The sequence below is a fragment of the Peromyscus eremicus genome, chromosome 19 (assembly GCF_949786415.1).
Source record: "Peromyscus eremicus chromosome 19, PerEre_H2_v1, whole genome shotgun sequence".
Classification (NCBI taxonomy): domain Eukaryota; kingdom Metazoa; phylum Chordata; class Mammalia; order Rodentia; family Cricetidae; genus Peromyscus; species Peromyscus eremicus.
In genome coordinates, this window is record NC_081435.1 from 39,912,337 (window position 1) to 39,934,585 (window position 22,249).

Below are 22,249 nucleotides of genomic sequence, written 5' to 3' on the forward strand. Positions count from 1 at the left end.
ACTTCAGAAAGTAACCAAGGTCATAAAATTTTATATGTATATTTGGCAAAATAAAACAGTGTATGCCTCAAAAATTGTACTACAGCTATATAGTAATAAAAGGAATGTGGTACTGGCATAAAAGCAGACATATTGATCAATGAAATCTAATTGAGGAAACCAGACATGGGTCCACACATCTATCAATATCTGTTCATTGATATAGAATCCAGAAATACACATTGGAAAATGACGGCATCATCAACAATTATTGCTAGTCAAAAAAGATGGATACATACAAATAGATCCTCATTCAAGACCCTGAACAAAAACCAACTCCAAATGGATCAAGGACCTCAACATAAGGCCTGAAACTGACAGAAGAGAAAGTGGGGAATAGCCTTGAACTCCACTAAATAATGGGGAGACAAAACTCCTAAGTACACATCTTTGACACCAAATAAATACTCTAGTGCCAGGAGTGGGTTACATCTCATTGAGTTGTTGGCCTAAGGGCCTTCAAGGAAACATCCAAAATCATGCTTAATGATTTTCTGAAATAAAATGGAATTAATTATATATGATGAATATGTGTTGAATATAGTCATGAAATAAATATATGTGAAAACCTAACATCAGTATGTATTATGTTTTTATACCAATATATTTTTAAGAACAAGATGTATGTTTTATGTGCTTCCAACTTTAATCTTCTTTCAAACATAAGAAATATACTTGCTATTAGTCATGAAAAATAACATCGACTATAACATTTGGGTACTAAAACATTATTTAGTCAAATGACAAACATTTACTGCCTGTAAGTATAAACTATAGTGGCTCATAATGATGAAAATCTGGTAAATAAACTAAGGACATTATAAGCTCCTAGAGAGCATCACATTATTGGGTTTCTATTTCTATACTTCCTAACAGTTCTTTCTCTTTTTTGGACAGGTAAGGGGACCCTGCATGGGACAAACCTAGGCTCTCTGCATGAGGATGACAATTGTGTAGCTGTTTGTGGGGTCCCTTGCAGTATGATTAGGACCTCTCCCTGGTGCATTGAACTGGCTTTTTGGAACCTATTCGCCATGAAGGGATGACTTGCCCAGCCTTGATACAGGGGGAGAAGCTTGGTCCTGCCTCAACGTGATATGCCATGCTTTGATGACTCCCAAGGGAGGCCTACCCCTTTCTGAACAGAGGAGGAGTGGAATGGGAGGGAAAAACTGGAGTTGGGGAAGAAAGGAATGGGAAGAGAGGAGGGAGGGGAAACTGTGGTTGGTATATAAAATGAATGAAAAAAAATGAAAAAGTAATGTTAGCCAATATTTTTTATGTATATGAGTATTTGTCTGTATGCCTGTGTGTGTACCACAATCTTGCCCGACATCCCAAGAGTCAGAAGCGGGTACTGGATGCCCTAGAACTAGGGATTCTAATGGTCATGAGCTGCCACTTATTATTGGGAACTGAACCCCAGTCCTCTGCAAGAGCAGAAAATGTTCTTACTCATGGAGCCATCTCTACAGCCCATGGTTAAAAGTTTTTAATTTTTTTTTGTGTGTGTATGTGTGTATACACAACATGTATGTACATACTTGTGTGTGTCATTGCTGATATGTATATACATGTGGTGGTCAGAGGATAACCTTAGGCATCAATTTTTACCGTCAGCTCTCCTTGAAACAGATCCCTCTTTTTGTTTGTTTGTTTGTTTTTTTGTTTTGTTTTGTTTTTTCGAGACAGGGTTTCTCTGTGTAGCTTTGCGCCTTTCCTGGATCTCGCTCTGTAGACCAAGCTGGCCTCGAACTCACAAAGATCCACCTGCCTCTGCCTCCAGAGTACTGGGATTAAAGGCATGCGCCACCACCACCACCGTCCAGCCAGATCCCTTCTTGTCGGTGGCTGCACACACCAGGCTAGGCGGTCAACAAACATCTGTCTGTTCTCCTCTACTGGTCTTATCCCCCTGTAGGAGTGCTGGAATTGTACATGTACTGTTGTGTACACCATTGTGTGGGCTCTGAGCATCTGGACTCGGTCCTTATGCTTGCATCACAAGTGTTAGCCCACTGAAGCATATATCTATTCCTCCCCTTCAGCTTTTGTAAGAAAATTCATATTCTTAATAACAATATTCTTATATCTATATTAATAATCTATCATTTGTATCTGATGAAGTAGGGATTTTTGAAAAAAAATTAAAGAGGGTAGAATGTGGAAAAAATGTCTCCAAACATTCTTTTTGTTCATCCTTTATTCTAAATAAATTTAAAGTTTGCTGTATTTAGTATAATACAGCATGTTATCATACTCTATCATAGATGTTTTCTTTATTCATTATAATTTAATATGTAAACGTCTTGGATATAGATAAAGAAGTCCAGGGAAGTTATGTTTGTAAACAGTTGGATTCAAAACCATCTTCTAACACTCAGTGAGTACTGGTATCTTATTGCTGCTTATAAAATGAAGATGTTCTTTCATGACTAAAAAAAAGATATTCTTTTGGCTTTTTATAAAACATATTCTTCTATAGCAAGCAAATCTTACACACACATATATGTGTTTGTAAGTATACATTTTTATGTCAGTGTATACACTTATGTATGCATTTAAGGTACGAGTACTATTAAGAACAGAAAAACACTGGAAAAATGACAATAAACATTGTCTTAGAATGACAGTGAGTTTCTTTTTCAAACTCAGTCACATGGTTGTATTTATGGTATATTTTTCTATATATAAGTGACTAGGGAGAATCATCTAAAATTTGATAGCAAAAGCCAAGTTTTTTTTTTTGGTTTTGTTTGGTTTGGTTTGGTTTGCAGTGAGGGCTGCCTAAGAAGGGAATAGGCAGAAGAGTTTCTGGATGTAAGTAGAACAGGAAGAAATGGATACAGGCATGTGGAAAGAAAGCAGGGTACCTAATCGTTAGTGAATATGTTACAGAAAAAAAGATTCAATTAGTCTTGACAATTACAAAAATGTCTTCCTATTTTAACTTTTTTCCTCCCTAAGAGTGTGTTTGATAATGGGTTGCCTCCTTAGCCAGGGTTTGAATAGTGCCATCAGAATGCTATCCCATAGGGTGCAATTGTAAGTTCTCTGCAGAAATGAGGAATGTATCAAAATGCATGATGCACTGAAAACTTATTTCTAGTCAAATACATATGATGGTCTTCAGATGAGTTCTGACTTCTAGCCATATTGGTTAGATATAAAAAGTTAACAAAAATAAGAATTTTTATTCTATAAATATCAATAATAATTTAAACATAAAATTATCACATCAACTCAAGTCCACTGGATTAGTATACATTAAGGTACAATATATTTTCATAGATAATTGGGAAGATATTTAAAATATAGGGAGACTTAGTGATCAACATAACCAATTTCCTATGAAAAATTACATTATAATGGAATGTTTGATTTGGTCATAGTATATCTGATTTACTAAGCATTAATTTAAGAGCAAATATTAAGATATATTATTCAAGTAAATAATTCAAGATAATATTTTATCATAGATATCTCATAGGTAAATAATCATTTCCTAATTAAATACTGAGACAATAAGCAATAAATCAAAAGGAATCATTACTAAAAAAATCATAGGGAAACAAATTAGAAAGCAATACTGAGACACAAAGTTTAAAAACACATTAAAATATAAAAAATTGTAACTTCATAAAATGAAAGGTAAATAATATAAAGAGAATAATATAAATATATATACATATATACACAAACACACAGACACACACACACACACACATCTACTCTCATGTAGACAGACTGGTCTTTAAATCTTTTTCTTTTTTTTTTAATTTTGCAATACAGTTCAGTTCTACATATCAGCCACGGATGCCCTCGTTCTCCCCCATCCCGCCCCCCCTCATCTTCCCCCCAGCCCACCCCCCATTCCCACCTCCTCCAGGGCAAAGCCTCCCCTTCGGACTGAGATCAATCTGGTAGACTCAGTCCAGGTAGGTCCAGTCCCCTCCTCCCAGGCTGAGCCAAGCGACCCTGCATAGGCCCCAGGTTTCAAACAGCCGACTCATGCAATGAGCACAGGACCCGGTCCCACTGCCTGGATGCCTCCCAAACAGATCAAGCCAATCAACTGTCTCACCCATTCAGAGGGCCTGATCCAGTTGGAGAGCCCTCAGCCATTGGTTCATATTTCGTGTGTTTCCATTCGTTTGGCTATTTGTCCCTGTGCTTTATCCAACCTTGGTATCAACAATTCTTGCTCATATAAACCCTCCTCTTTCTCACTAATTGGACTCACAGAGCTCCACCCAGGGCCTAGCCATGGATCTCTGCATCCAGATCCCTCAGTCGTTGGATGGGGTTTCTAGCACGACAATTAGGGTGTTTGGCCATGCCATCACCAGAGTAGGTCAGTTTGGGCTGTCTCTCGACCATTGCCAGCAGTCTGTTGTGGGGGTATCTTTGTGGATTTCTGTGGGCCTCTCTAGCACTTTGTTTTTTCCTATTCTCATGTGGTCTTCATTTACCATGGTCTCTTATTCCTTGTTCTCCCTCTCTGTTGTTGATCCAGCTGGGATCTCCCTCTCCCCCAAGCTCTCTTTCCATCGACCCTCGCTCTTCATTACCCCCACTCATGTCCAGTTTGTTCATGTAGATCTCTTCCATTTCTCCATCATTGGGCGATCCCCGTGTCTTTCTTTGGGTCCTGTTTTACAGGTAGCCTCCCTGGTGATGTGAGTAACAGTCCAGTCATCCTTGTTCCACATCTAGTATCCTCCTATGAGTGAGTACATACCATGTTTGTCTTTCTGAGTCTGGGTTACTTCACTCAGGATGATTTTTTCTAGATCCATCCATTTGCCTGCAAACCTCATGATGTCACTGTTTTTCTCTGCTGAGTAGTATTCCATTGTCTATATGTACCACATTTTGTTTATCCATTCTTCAGTTGAAGGGCATCTAGGTTGATCCCATGTTCTGGCTATTACAAACAATGCTGATATGAACATAGCTGAACAAGTGCTCTTGTGGTGTGATTGAGCATTCCTTGGGTATATGCCCAAGAGTGGTATAGCTGGATCTTGGGGGAGATTGATTCCCAATTTTCTAAGAAAGTACCATATTGATTTCCAAAGTGGTTGTACAAGCTTGCATTCCCACCAGCAGTGGAGGAGAGTTCCCCTAGCTCTACATCCTCTCTAGCATAAGGTGTCTTCAGTGTTTTTGATCTTAGCCATTCTGACAGGCATAAGGTGGTATCTGAGAGTTGTTTTGATTTTCATTTCCCTGATGATTAGGGGTGTTCAGCAATTCCTTAAATGTCTTTCAGCCATTTGATTTTCCTCTTATGTTGCAGTAGTTAACCTCAGACTCCAGAGACCCAGGCCTCCACAACACAGGTTTCCACTATATAACTCAGCCAGGCTGGCTTTGAACTCTCAATCTTCCTGTCTCTGTCTCCAGAATTCTAGAATAACAGGCATGTACCACCATATTTGGCCTGTTAAATAGAGGAAGAGAGAATTAAGAACTTGGATTTTTTTAAATTTAGATATAGAGACAACTATAACTAAACAAAGGTAAACAGAACAAAAGAGAGTGATAATTAGGTTAACACATTGGAGCTGAAAGAATAACCTGAGGAGAAACATTAATAATTTATCTAAACTTCTATAATACAGGCTCTAAAGGAAGGAACAGAAAAATTATATAATCAAATAAATAACAAAAACATTATTCTGCAGAATGAGATTGGGTGATAGGAAAGCTCAGAATGTAAAATCATTTGATGCCAAGTCCTGTGACTTGTATTCTGTTACTGGAACCCACATGTTGGAAGGAGAAAACCAACTCCCACAAAGTATCCTCTAATTTCCACAGGTACACCATGATATATACATGGACACACACACACACACACACACACACACACACACACACACACACACACACACACATCAAACATAATAGAAAGAATTCTGAAAATGAAACAGAAACTTCCCCTGTGATGCATGGAAGAGCAGTCTCAAGAATGTGAGTAATCGATAGAAAATCCTGTGAGCAAAACAACAGTATTAAAATGGCTTTCTGGCTTTATTTTTTTTTTTTTATCACAAAAGCCTAACAAAATACAGAGCAAATCTTTGAAAAATGACACAGACAACACATAACCCTAAAGTTCTGTGAAAGCCGTTCTTGACTACATCTGGGTATGTGTGTGAGGGGTTTTCCTTGACTGAGTTTTTCAAAATGGAAACACCCACCCTAAATCCAGATATCCTGAGGTAGGAAGATCTATCTTAAATCCAGGCCACACATTTTTGGTTGCAGCTTATATAAAGGACACAGAAGAAGGAAGGGCTTTCTCTCTGACAGCCTGCCCCCACCCTCACTGGTAAGTTCATCTGTTCACTGGTATTAGAGCCTGTCTCTCCAGGATTCCAGCATATAGTGAAGACCAGCTGAGATATCCAGCCTTGTTCATTGAACAACTACTGAATTCTTAGACTTTCCATTGAGAGACAGCCATTGTTAGAAGAGTTGGATCATAACCTGCAAGCCACACTAATAATCTCTATTTTTAAATACATCTATCAGTTTATATTTCTAGAGAATACTGACACTGATACAGGTTTGCAGTCCAAAGTCAGAACACACCTGAGAAGGCAAATAGACCTCCCTTGGTTGGAATCATATAGAGATGTGTCTTAAAAGGGTAGAATGGACAGAAATGTTAGGTACACATCAAAGTCTTCAAATGCTGCTCTCTAGCAGCTCTCCTTTCCCTCAGTGTCTGCCGGCCATTAACAACAGAAGTGGGCAAGAAAGAAAGTGGCAAACACCATATTCTGGCCATATAGTTCCCAGGTAAAACTTAGCAAGGGATCCTTAGCCATTGGCAGTAGCCAGCATTACACCTCTTGGCCTGCAGTCAGAATCCCTAGTTCTGAAGAATGATCCCATAGCTTCTCTTCTCTGGCTCCTTAGAGCTTTTCCCATCTCTCTTCTCTCTCTCTTCTCACTCTACTGTAGATTTCCTCTTACTTCTGGGCCTGGATGCTCTGCAACTGTTCAGCTATTTCTTCAACCATCAACCAAGTATTTTCCACAACACAGTGGTCACTGCCAGGAAGATCTGGCTGTTTGATTCTGTCCATGGTACATTCTGAATTTGGGGAATTGACACATGATGCCAGTGGGAAGCTTGGAAACTAGGAATGAGGGGCATCTGAACCCACTTATTCATGGGCAGCAGATGGGTGGGATTGCTTAGCTAAGGACATGGACACTGGATTTTCAGCTATAAAGAACATTGCCAATTCTCTACTCTTGGAAAACAAAGTCCAGGGCTTGGAAACTGGGCACAAGATGCAAGCTGGGCTTTTCTGGAGCCCAGTACCAGGTGTCAAAAGCTGGTAGTATTGGATCCACTTGCATGTACTTGGGGAAAAGTCCAGGGCAGCAAGTTTGGATGGGGGCCACAGTTGATACCATTACAAATTATTGTTACTAATCACCATCAAATTAATGACAGCCTGTGTTGGAGAAAAAGAAAAGACCTGTGGAGCAGATTAAACCAGGTTAGTTGCATAGACTGTTACATGATAAAACAAATATGATAAAAATGAAACAAAAATTTAGGATGATAATTAGAAATATAAAAAATAGAAAATATATAGTACAAAGAAATAAAAGCAACACGTATTATGAGTCTCAATTCTAAGTTGATTTTTTTAAATAATTGACGCACAGTTTGTAAAATCATTAGAAAATGAAGTACAATAGTCATTATACATACACACTCATATACACACATGCACAATCATACACACATGCACATTCACACACCCACTCATACACTCATGGACACAGAGTCACACACATACACACCCACACCCACACACATGTGTGTGCATGCACACACACACACACACGCATGTGCAAGCACATGCACACACACAGGCATATGCAGTCACACATGCACACATATGCACATATATACACACATGTGTACACCCTCACAGGAACACATGCACATGGTAAAACTGATTACTATTTATATGATATAAAGTTTACATTTCTAGATTAGTTTGATTTTTGTTTCTTTTTCCATAGTTTTTGTCAATGAATAATATAAGAAAATATTATTTCATGTCATATCTATTTTTATATGCTTTTCTACATTTTCTCTGGTCTCATTCCAGAAAGCTATTGCAGTAGGCTGAGATCCTAATATTTAGTTTCTTTTCTTATTGTCTGGTGACATGGGAAGTATAAATAAGTAACTATGTATATGTTTTCCTCAAAACATACTACTACTTTATTAACTTGAAGTGAAATTTCTGTTATTTTCCTTGCTTAAGATTTTTCCCCTCAGGTATTAATTAATTTCATATTCTAAGAGGAGCAAGCTCAAAATAAACTTGTGCCCCACAAAAGGCTGATGAAGCTGCCCAGTGTCAAGGAGAAAGTGAAGAAGAAATTTTACAAACTATATTCCTTTGGCTGCCTGTTGAGTCCCAAGGCATCAGTGCATGGACACTAAGGTAAACAATAAACGCAGGAAGTGATAACTGATAACTTCAATAACATTAACTTAATAATGAATTGTATGACTTTCAGTTTCTTCAAGTTTCTATTTTTTCTTCCATGAATTTTAATAAAAACCCAGAGAAAAACCAACCAACCAACAAAAAAACAGTAAAGCACATTGAAATATTTCAACATCGAGAACAATATAATGGTGACTGACGTTGGAAATGTGTGAAAATACCAAACACAAAAATTTATGTGAAACAGAGCTGGACAATAATATTTGTCTAAATGGTTTCTCTTTCAGTGAAAAATAATTATCCTAATATTGTAGGCTTGGTATGAAAGTAAGCTTGTTCTTAGACTAGCTTTCAAATGTTCGCTACATTTGGTTTGGGCCAGAATAAAATACAATGTTTCCATTTTATTTTCCTTATAGGCATGCGTAACACCAAAGCCCTTCCCTTCTCCCGGCCTCTTGTTCTTCACATCTGGTATGCATTAGATCACAATGGGCCTCTGTTTTTAAACTCTGACTTGCAAAATAGACATTTGATAGCTCATTCTACACTTATGGAAACAAAAGGAGAATACCCAGCTTCCCTCAACGTTTTGGCAACCTTTTCTTTCCTCTAAACGTCATATTTTCCTCCACTTAAGTTAACCATTGCCTCCTTCCTCACAGAGTCAGAGTGCTGATGTAACTTACCCTTTCTATTATAGGCAGAACGCACCCGTGAGACACAAACAGCCTTCTACAGACACATGAAAACCAGGGACAAAAATGGTGGGTTTCATAAAGATCATATTAGCAAAGTAAAACATCCCGGAATTTTAAACGTTGCTTTAGCAAGTCAGTGATTGGCTTATATCAGTGGTGAGAACAGTGCTGTTGCAACATTTGTTTATATAGAAACAAACCAACAGAGACACAGTTTTGCTGCCATGAAAGGGATGGACAGCGTGACGAAGTAGCAGTTTTTCATCATGGATTTCATTGACTACTAATACTCTGTTGGTAACAAATTTGGCATAAGATTTTAGTTAAGACTTAATCTAGTTGCTGCACAAATGCTCAATGTTTGGCTTGGAGCAGTGGTCTGGGGAAATTAAGGCATCCAGTGTGTTCTTAATATAATTTGTAGATCACAGAAAAGCTGCTTCTGGGCACTTCGGTTTTATTTATTGTGTATCTATATCACAACTTCCCAGGCCCTCTGCTTGTAGTGGGAATGTGGGGACAGATGTTCATGTCAATCTTGAATTATCAATGATGTGAGCTGATGAAAAGGGACTTAACCTGAACATGTATGGTGATCAAGTAGCCTGTGCTTTTCATTCCTCAGTTCCTCTCTATGACTTTTCTTCTCCTCAGTCGTTATGAATAGATAGGGTTTTGATTTCATAATGCACAAAAGTGTTATCTATGCTTCTTGAGCTGCAGATACACTTGCACAGAGTAATTGCAGAAGGACTTTCTCCCACTTGACTTTTTCACCACTATGTCCCCAAAGTCCTTTGGCAGCTAGGGGGGTACAAATAATGAAACAATGTATAATAACTACCACTCACTCTTTTGCCTAAGGTGAAGACTAACTAATGCTTGTAGTACTTTTTAAATTTTCTAGATGGATTTTTTCCTTCCTTCCTTCCTTCCTTCCTTCCTTCCTTCCTTTCTTTCTTTTTTCTTTCTTTCTTTATGATAATCGTGACAGAGTTTCTTTGGCCTGGTTTTGCTTAGTATTTTATGATGTGGATCAAGGAGGAATATTGCTGCGTTTATCATATACCAGACACACTGGATTTTACTTTTAATATAGTATTAAAAGTAGTACTCGTTACAACTGCTATAACCACACTTGCTTTCACAAGATCGTAGGGAAACACTAAACTACCCCAAGATGAATTGAAGTTACTTTACTTTTCTCTACTTTCTTTTTATTTATTCTTTTTTCATACAATACATCCGAGCCACAGCCTCCCCTGCCTCCATTCTTCCCCAACCCTACTTTCATCTTTTGAGATTTAGAAATCTTATCTGTTAGACTGCTGTTTCCCAGCAGAAAACAGTGCATTCAAAAGGGACAGTTTTTAAGGCTTTAGTGAGATAGATTTTAAAATGTAGGTTAGGTGAGAGGGGTAGACTTCTGTCCTCTCCATGGGCCTAATGGAGCTGTCAGAAAGATATGTCTGCTATCTGCATAGCATTTGTGACCTTTGATTCAATAGCATTTCACTGACAACTAGCTGCCACTACAAAATAGGAGCTAAAGGAAGATACACCCCAATGGCTTTCCCCAACTCCCCATCTAAAAGTACATGTTTGTCCATGAGTAAAAAGTGTGAAGACAAACAGCAAAGGAGAATAAAGATAGAAAGGGTGAGTGGTTAATATCAAGTTGGTCAGTTATTTCGGTTTTATGGGTTTTCATTTTGCATATATGGCACTTCTAAAAACATAAATAGATGTTATATGACTTTAAAATATTCCTTCCAGTTTTAATATAATACAAGCCTACCAATATCTTTTAAAGTATTCTTGTCATACAAAGATATAGCTTGGCAATATGATAAGGTGAGAATAAAGGAGATATACAGATGGATTAGAAGAAATAAAATATGGGCCAGGCGGTGGTGGTGCATGCCTTTAATCCCAGCACTCGGGAGGCAGAGCCAGGCAGATCTCTGTGAGTTCGAGGCCAGCCTGGGCTACCAAGTGAGTTCCAGGAAAGGCACAAAGCTACACAGAGAAACCCTGTCTCGAAAAACCAAAAAAAAAAAAAAAAAGAAAGAAAAAAAGAAATAAAATATGGTCACCTTTCTTTAGAGTCAGCATACTCCTCTAAATAAAAAATCCAAAAGAATCAAAGAAAACTTATAGTTAAGTGATTACGACAGGCTTGTAGGGTAAAAGTTTCATATATGTCAATTAACTTTCAGCTTATCAGGATCAACAGGAAAATTTCAAATTAAAAACAATACTGTATATATCTGTATTCCCAGAAAGCTAATACTTCTGAGGTGGCTGTCAACTAGACTCCATTTAGAATCTACTGAAACTCAAGCTGATGGACATTCCTATGTGGGATTTTCTTGATTATCTGAAGCCCAGTGGCTTACATAGAATGTGTATATGCCTTCTGGCCAGCAGATAAAACATGAAAAAAGAAAACTTGCTTTTTTTTTCTTTTTCCTTCTTGCCTTCATTCTTGCTGGCACGTTTATCTATACTTTCCTGGGGAATTCCTTCCTTCACATGTACTAAAACTAATTTCTGTGGGCTTTTAAAGAACACTGGAGACCAGCAGCTCTCCTGGAGTCCTTGTACACACACACACACACACACACACACACACACACACACATTCTAGCAGTTCTGTTAAAAAAATCCTGACTAATGCAGGAAGTATAAAATGATACAATAACTACATGGAGAAAAACACAAAATTGAATACACGCTTCATGCTTGTGGAAAGGAAGGCCGATATAGTCAGAATACCAATACTCTCCCATTTAGTCTGTTTTTCCTAGAATAACTACTGACTGTGAAGGACAAGGGCAGAAGACTAACACTCTTTAACTTCAAAACTTACTGAACATACAGGAAGCAAACTTTGTGCTGTTGCCAAAAGAAACAGCACAATAGAAAAGGGCAAAGTGGTGGAGGACCCAGAAACGACTCCATAAGCTGCCAAACAATCTTGGAAAAGAAATAGAGGAAATGGTATTGAAACTACTTGACATCTATATTATAAAAATAGTTATCTAGTCATTGTATTTAATTGCAGCATAATTCCCACACATAGTTGCCACCTGTCTCATACACACATAAAAAATGCACACACACCACACACACACACACACACACACACACACACACACACACACACACATGCTTCTGCAGCAGGGTATCTCACATTGAAAATGTCGCTGCACCCATTTCTAAAGTCTGTTCTCTTTCTGTTGATTTCATTGATTATCTGAAGAGATGATGTTCTTATTCTTAATTAAATTATTTTCTTTGTTACTCAAATCTTCAGTGACATTTTTCCATAGCTTAATATGTTCAGTTTCTCACTTTTTCACTGAAGGGGATAGGATCATAACCCTTTTTTAAAATTAATTTTAATTATGAAATGAATAAATCTTAGGATAATGTTCAAAGTGCATCTTTTGAAAGATATTTTTAATCTTTTTCTTTGTGTCCTTTTTCTAGAAAATAACTGCGTAATTCTACTTATTTCATTATTACTCTTGTTTTCCTAGTTGATTCCATTTTCTTCATTTCTTACATTAATATAATATATTTTAATCGTATTCACCCCTTGCCTCATATTCACAACCCTTATCCCTTACTACTTCTTCTGAAACTCTTCCTCTCTCCCACAAGTTGCCCTCCTATTTTCATGTCTTCTTTTTCCTCCTCATTTTCTCCAATTCTTTCTTCTTCTTCCTCATCCATCACTCTCTCATGCTCATTTTTTTTTAACTTTATAGTTCATTGAGTTGAAATCAGGCTGCTGGCATGGGCATTGGTATGGGGTAAATCATGGCTCATGGACAACTTAACAATGGCTATGTCACTGAAGAAAAATGATTCCCCATTTTCCAGAAGCCATTACCTGGCAATAGATTATCATTTGGGGTAAGATTTTATGCCTCCCCATCAGTGTTGGATTGTTGATGAACAAAAACTTGTATAGTTCTTGTGCAGGCAACTGCTGGGAATGCCTTTCTGTAGGCTGTGAATGTATTGCTCTGATTGATTGATAAATAAAACACTGATTGGCCAGTAGCCAGGCAGGAAATATGGTATAGGCGGGACAAGCAGAGAGGAGAATTCTGGGAAGTGGAAGGCTGAGTCAGGAGACACTGCCAGCCACCGCCGTGAGAAGCAAGATGTAAAGATACCAGTATGCCACAAGCCACGTGGCAATGTGTGTATATATATATATATATATATATATATATATATATATATATATATATATAAATGGGTTAATTTAAGATATAAGAACTAGATAGCAGGAAGCCTGCTACAGCCATACAGTTTATAAGCAATATAAGTCTCTGTGTGTTTACTTGGGTCTGAGCAGCTGCAGGAGCCAGATAGACACAAAAAAACTCCAGCTACAGGCAACCTTAGTTGCTATGAGTTCATGAATAGGATTGGCTTATAATGTCAAGATGACAGAGTTTCGCCACACATCTCCCTGTCATGTGTCCCTTATATTCTTACTGTCCTATCTTTCACAGTGTTCTTTGGGTTAGGGAGATAAATGTATATATCTCAACTAGGGCTGAGCACTCAACAGGCACTTATTCCCAGCTCTCTGAACAGTTTTCAATCTACATGTGACTGCCCACTGTGAAAAGAGGCTTCTTTGGCCAAGGTTGAGAGCAGCGTGTGACATTTCTCTATAGCTCAGATAGGCCAAGAGGTCTACAAACCAATATAGACTATTGCTGTTGCTCTTGGTTATCTACCACAATTAAGTGCTGGCTTACCTTATTGCAGAAGATGCCGCACATTTTGCTTATAGGACATAGAGGAACTGATCTTCAATCAGTCTGGAAACTTCCTCCCTGATGCCTAGCTTTAATAGTGCCAGAAGGTGTTATGCAGGTTCTTGCAAGAGAGAAGATGCTGAGTTCTTATCATGAAATGGCTATGATAGTCATGAGCTCACAGCAGCTGTGGTTACCTACAGAAGATCAATCGAATCAAAATCTCCTGCATGCATGGAGGAGGAATTCATGAAGACCACCTGCAGCTATGGAGCTACTGGCAACAGACTGAGACTGGAGAAGAGACAGTGTTTTGGGGGCAAGATACCCACTGGTAGGTTGCCCATAACCAAAGGAATGAGCCCATACTCACAGACATGCAGACAGCACTAATTAGGCCAAGTAATTGAAAAAGGCAAATGGAATTGGAAGTGAGAGTTATTTGGGAGTTCCAGGGAAAATTAAACGGGGAAAATGATTGGTGGATATGTAGCCATACATTGCCCACATATATGAAATTCTTAAAGGAATGACTTTTTAAAAGAAAGCAAAAGTGAAGGTAGTATAATTGTTGACAATAGAAGTTATTGATAGGTAACTATTAAATATGGAGTGATGAATTACTCTCTCAAATGCAATCAGTGTTCCCACTGCTATAATTTCCAAGTCACAAACCATCAGAATCACAGTTCCTTGAAGACTACAGAGAGTCTTCCCTGAAAGTTCCTGGTGTTCCTATTGGATGTTAAGGTCACTTAACAAAATCTATTAGGGTCCTGCCTCAGAAGTTTTCTCCCAAAATCCAAGGAAGAGTGTAAAACCAGGTAGGAAATCTTCTTATCTGAGGGTAAGAATAAATCTATGCACACCATGCTCTTTCAGTTCATCCACTTTATTGTTCTAAGTAAGCTTGTCTCTGTCTCTGATCTCTCTGCTTTTCTCTCTTTGTTCTACTGCTTCTCTAAATCTACAGCTTCTTTTCACCTCTCATTCTTACCTCTTCTCATGCCTGACTATCCATACATTTCCAATGGGAGATTCTGCAATCTTGAGAAAAGTTTCAAAACCCACAAGGGCATAGCACATTCCGAGAATAGACAATAAGGAGTGTAACACAAGGTTCCAAGGTCTCCAGATCAGAGGAAGGGGGAGCAGTGCCCAGTGGGACAAACTCTGAGACACTGTTTTTTTTTTTGTCAGCAGACTGGACAAGCAAAGAATTGGCAGGATTTTCTTAGGGTGTTTTTTGTTAGTAACCTTGGTAGGCACCTGCAACTCTGACCACATGCATAACTGTAAAGTTTTAAACTTCTGATCTATTTACAATGTCTTTAGTCTAGTTTGAACTTTTTCTGGTGTAAAAATAAACTAAATGCATGCAGTTTGTGTTAGACTGAGGAGAGATTATTATTTTCTGTGTTAGTCTGAGCAAAAGAAACAAAGCAGGCTTTAAGTGTCTACAGTCTCACTGGACAATGGATCTGGCTGTGAAGCATAGCCTAGTATATTTTCTATATATCAAAATTATACAGCTAAATGAAAAGTCATCTTCCTAACCACCCACAGATACATGTGCCCATGTGATCGAGATGTTATTCATGAGATTGCATAAACACATTTTATGAAAATACATGGTAATGGTGAGATATCATAGCTGTTATTGCACAAGAAATCTACAAGAAGAAATAGCCAATTCATTCAAAAGGCAATAACTCCAACACACCTTGTGTGACGGCTTAGTCCTCTACCAGAACCCTTGGTTCTGATAGGTGGACCTTTTGAACATTAGTTGTCACCTGCTGTACACTCCCATGGCCTTTTGCTACCAACAGCTCTTAATAGTCACTGATTATGTATCTCTCCCAAATGTCCTAGGATGTCTACTTTATACTGTCTTGTAAGACTCCTTTGTGAGGTTTGTCAGTTCAAAGACATCAGTTGTACCTACTGGGAGAGGGAGAGTCATTTTTTTTTTTTTTTAAGAGTGAAGCCTCTGGTAAGTAAACCACACTCCAGTAGAAGGTTGCATATCCAAGTATGTGTGGCCACTGCAAACTAGTTATGATGAATATTAAAAAAAGGGGGTGGATATTAAATTGGGTGGGTAGCAAAAGGAGAGTGGATCTGGGAAAGGCTGGGAAGGGGTGAATATAATGAAAATATATTGTACAAAAATCTTAAAAATTAATAATTTAAAAAGATAACAGTTGTTATGATTTATTTCTACTACATCTAAAGCATCAGGTCTAAGTAACACATGCTGGAAATTTTCATGTCTGTAATACAAGATAAAGCATGAACCTTTACAAAGGAATCCATGAGTGTGGCGATGACAATGGTAGTTATTATCTACTTGGGGATCATCTTTTTTAAATATTAAATTAGTTATTTTTGATAAATAAAAGATTTTCAGTAATTCAATAATGACAAAAAATATAACCTTTCCAGTCTACAGTTATCCGGAATTTATTTGGTTTGTGCCTTCTACACAGACAGAACTTCACATTTGTCAAAGTAGTAGCCCAGTATATTCAAATAAAGAAAGAAACTAGAGCATCAAAAGAATTCCACCTTTACAGGGAAAACAAGGCTAGGGTCATTAGCCTTTAATAGGTTTTAATGTCTGGGGACACTGAGACAATTACTACTTGGAGAAAATGATTTAGCTAGCCGGGAAAGCTATTCAGGAACAGTTAAACACTTACAAATGTTTTCAGATTTGGTCTGTGAGTTTAATGACCATCTCTGTACATTTGATCAGCCTTGATAGTGGAATTGTGCTGCCTTGTGTGGAACAAGTCCTAGAAAAACAAGCAAATCTCTGGCTATTTTTACCAAATATAGAAATACTTAGCAATTTGTCCAACCACCCCCACAGAATCACAGTTTCAAATGAGTCAACCAACACTATTCTAAATCTTTGAAAAGAAAATTTTACTTCCCTGGTGGTATATCTTTCTGAGTCACAGATACCCTGGCTAAGCAAACATTGGGTAGCTGGTGTGACTTTTGGTGAAAAATACTTCTTAAAAAATCTGTACCTCTTGTATGGTTTTGTATGAGCACATTACTTTGCCAAAAACAGAATGTGTTTCTTTAAAGGCTAAACCAATTCACAACATAATGGTGAAAGATTTGGAACTATAAGTTACAATCCATACAAATAAATCTTCTAAGTTACTGTTATATAACCAATTGCAAGGTACATCACAGGAAGTTAACCTTAAGAGATTTTCTGTAACATAACACATTAACTCAGATGTGATGTTTTTTTGTCGACTTAGTGGCTGCACATGAATCTACTGATATTTTAATTATCATCTGTAGCCCCATGCCCCACAGTCAGAGCCGTACTAGCCACCCAGGCCATGGCCTGGTGATATGTTGGGTCCTGACATGCAGGCTTAAATTAAGGTTCTATCATTCTATTTATCAATAAGACTCTGGAGTCAAAGGCTGGGGTGAAAACCTGCTAGCACAGAGAGGTTGCATAGCAACTAGCTGACCTTGCTTTTTGACTGGAGACACCTCAATAGATGCATCTCTTTCCTCGCCCCAGAACCAAAAGAAAATTCAAACTCTAGTCCTTGCCCTTTCTGTCCAGTGTGTCTTCTCTATACAAATTTCTAGCTTCTCTATGGCCAATTCCAGTCAGCAAGTCACTGGCTCTGTCCCCTGATTCAAGGTATAACTTTATTTGTAAGTCTTAGGAGTGTCAGAGTGTGATAGATCAAACTATCACACAACACAGATGCCAAGATTCAGCCACAAAGGGAATGCCTGTGAACATGGGTCCTGTATTTGAAAATCCAAGACAATTAAAATATGTTTAATCAACTAGAAGCTCTTGACTCATTTTTTGGAAAATTTGCTCATAACTTTCAAGATGAAAGTTTTTACAAGGCAAAAAAAACCTATTACATACTTATACATGGCATCTAAAATATATGAAAAAATAATCAAGAACTGTGCCATTCTTGGTTTATTTACTGCATGGTCTGTGGAAACAGAACAACATTATTCTACATCATAAAATTATTTCTGAACCAAATATTAAGTAAGCCCTCAAGACTATGCCTCTGGAGAGATTCACTCATGTGTACACTTAGGTCTGGTAGAAGGTACAAAAATCTTCCAAGTTCTTTTGTTTCCGCCCTAACAGCAAGTTCTAGGCAAAACACGTAGATGGACTCCTTGGAGCTGTTAAAATCTGATTTTTTCTCATTTAAGCATATTTGCAGTTGCCAAAGGGATCTTGAAGTTTTCAGCATAAATGCTCATCTAAGGAGATATTTGGCAGGATAACAGATCTTTCAGATGTGACATACTATTACTAATTATCATAGCAAAGTAGTTTGAATTGTAAATTCAAACAAGGGCATCTTATTTCTGATTTTGAAAGTTGTAACATATTAAAGGAAATGGCTTTCTGGGGACAATGAAATATGATTTCTGAGTTGTAAATATATGTGTATTATATCCATATAAATCTTTATACTACAAAATAGCAAACTGTACACACTAATGCTATATTATGACAAAGCATACTTGCAATCTTGAAACTTACCCTTATAAAGGAAACTTTTGAAAATCATGCTCTAATCACACAATGAAGCTTCTGTGGTGTGTTTGAGCATCTGTGTGTGTATGTGGATATGTGTGTGTGTGTGTATCTTTTCATGTAATGAAAATTAGTCTTTCCTGGAAATTATATATAAATATCTACCTATTTTGTATTTACTCTACACATTAAAACATGCTGGTATAGCAACCATCAAGAGAACTGCAATACATTCACTTTGATAATACATTTTCAAAGTTAACAGTTATAATACTTTAATGTATATATTCACTTTTTAAAATATTTATCTTTATTTTTATTTATGTGTGTATATGCCAAATGTGAGTACAGTACCCAATAAAGCCAGAAAAGGGCTTCACATGCCTTAGTTCAGTGCTTGAGTTTCATGCAGCTCAGAGCTATCCTATGTGGGTCCTTGGAACTGAAATTTAGCCCTCTGGAAGAGCAATAAGCATGCTTAACCTTGAGCCATCTCTCCCACATCATTCTATACTTAATTCAAAGAATCTAGAAAAGGCTATAGGGGATCATATTTTTTTTTTCCTTACCTACAATCACACACACACACACACACACACACACACACACACACACACACAAAGAAGTTTCACTACAGTCTAATAAAAAACACAGTACCAAGAATGAGACTCTCTTTGAATTATAGGTAATGGGAATCCAAGGGATCCTCAAAACAATGTAGGGTGAAAGGAATCTCCTTGGTTGCCTCCCAGAATTTGAAGATAAAATCATATTGCAGAAAACACTACATATTTCAGACACATTCTTGCAAGAATCATCCTGGGTCGGAACTGGAAGTCTCCTCATTGAGGTCTAACTTCCACAGTACCAGAAGACAGAATGCAAGCTGCAAATGGAGAAAAGTTATCAATATACTATCATCTGTGATGCCAGTGAATCACAACAATAACCAGCATGGCAAGATATTCCAAAAAGTGCAATAGTGGCACTTGTATGTTGTAGGTAAGCAAAGACTTGTCTAATTGGACTTAATGCCCAGTCAATAGGAGAAAATTCATGCCTGGTATTGTAAACCTAGTCACCTAGTTAGACTAGTTAGAATGTGAAACCCAGAAGAGAATCTCTTACTGCCTCTTTTCCAAACCAGTATACTCTCTAACTGAATTTTTAATGCTTATCCTTACACCCACAGATAAGTATAACTCTCACCTACAGAAAGGCACAGCTTGTCAAAGTGCAAACATGGATTAACAGCCTCAATTGAAACATCTATAACACAAACTCTACCAGTTAAGGTCCAAGGATAATCATGGAAGAAGATTTGGGATGGTTGTAAGTGAAGTCAAGATCATAATGGGTAAAATCACAGAGACAGCTGACCCAAGCTAGTGGGAGTTCATGGACTTTGGTCTGTCAGCTGGGGAACATGTATGGGACAGAACTAGGCCCTCCGAATGTGGGTGACAGTAATGTGGCTAAATCTGTTTGGGGAGCCCCTGGCAGTGGGACCAGGACTTATCCCAGGTGCATGAAATGGCTTTTTTTTAAATGTATTCCCTAGAGTGGGATACCTTGCTCAGCCTTGACACATGGGAGGAGAGGCGGTGAGGGAATTTGGTCCTGTCTCAACTTAGTATGCCCGACTTTGTTGACTCCACAAGGGAGGCCTTACCCTCTCTGAGGAGTGGGTGGTGGGTGCGATTTGGAGAGGGAGGGGCCAGGAGAAGGGGAGGGAGGGGGAACTGGAATTGGCATGTAAAATGAGAAAAAAAAGATTCTTTGTAAATAAATAAAAGAACCAAAAGACCAGGACATCTGCTGCAAGCTTGTATTATCTATAAAAGACCAGTAAGCTGCACCCAAAATTCTCAATAATAAAGTTGCCTAGACAAGACCCAAATAATGACAATGCCAGTTGATATCCCACAAGAATAGAACAAATCTCACAAAACCCCACCTGACAAACTAAAGGTAATGAATGATTGCTTAGAGAGACATAATCAGTCTTCGCCAACCCCACATCTGACAGAGGACTGATACCCAGAATATATAAGGAACTCACAAAATTAGACATCAAAATGCCCAACAGTCCAATTAAGAAATGGGCTATAGAACTAAACAGAGAATTCTCAACAGAGGAAACTCAAATGGCTGAAAGACATTTAAGGAATTGCTCAACATCCCTAATCATCAGGGAAATGCAAATCAAAATGACTCTGAGATACCACCTTACACCTGTCAGAATGGCTAAGATCAAAAACACTGAAGACACCTTATGCTGGAGAGGATGTGGAGCTAGGGGAACTCTCCTCCACTGCTGGTGAGAATGCAAGCTTGTACAAGCACTTTGGAAATCAATATGGCGCTTTCTTAGAAAATTGGGAATCCATCTCCCCCAAGATCCAGCTATACCACTCTTGGGCATATACCCAAGGAATGCTCAATCGTACCACAAGGGCACTTGCTCAGCTATGTTCATATCAGCATTGTTTGTAATAGCCAGAACCTGGAAACAACCTAGATTCCCTTCAACTGAAGAATGGATAAATAAAATGTGGTACATATACACAATGGAGTACTACTCAGCAGAGAAAAACAATGACATCATGAGGTTTGCAGACAAGTGGATGGATCTAGAAAAAATCATCCTGAGTGAGGTAACCCAGACTCAGAAAGACAAACATGGTATGTACTCACTCATAGGAGGATACTAGATGTAAAACAAAGATCACTAGACTGCTACTCACAACTCAAGTGAGGCTACCTAGAAAAAAGTACCCCAACACAGGGATTGCCCAATGACAGAGAAATGGATGAGATCTACATGAACAGCCTGGACGTGAGTGGGGGTAATGAAGGGCAAGGGTCGAGGGAAAGAGAGCTTAGGGGAGCGGGAGATCCCACTTGGATCAAGAACAGAGAGGGAGAACAAGAAATAAGAGACCATGATAAATTAAGACCACATGAGAATAAGAAGAAGCAAAGTGCTATAGAGTTCCCCAGAAATCCACAATGATACCTCCACAATAGACTACTGGCAATGGTCGAGAGACAGCCCAAACTGACCTACTTTGGTGATAGGATGGCCAAACACCCTAATTGTCATGCTAGAAACCTCATCCAATGACTGAGGGAACCGGATGCAGAGATCCAGGAGTCCAAATGGCGAGAAAGAGGAGGGTTTGTATGAGTGAGAATTGTTGAGACCAAGTTTGGAAAAGGCACAAGGACAAATAGCCAAACTAATGGAAACACATGAACTATGAGCCAATAGCTGAGGAGCCCCCAACTGTATCAGGCCCTCTGAATAGGTAAGACAGTTGATTAGCTTGATCTGTTTGGGAGGCACCCAGGCAGTGGGACCGGGTCCTATCCTCAGTGCATGTGCTGGCTGTTTGGAACCTGGGACTTATACAGGGACACTTGGCTCAGCCTGGGAGGAGGGGACTGGACCTGCCTGGACTGAATCTACCAAGTTGAACTCAATCCTCAGGGGAGTTTTTGCCCTGGAGGATATGGGAATAGAGGGTGAGCCTGGGGGAAGGCAGGGGTGGGGGGGTGGAGCAGGGGGGAGAACAAGGGAATTCATGGCTGATATGTAAAATTAAATTAAATTATAAAATAAAATTTAAAAAAAAGTGTTTTCAGTCAGAAAAAAGAAAA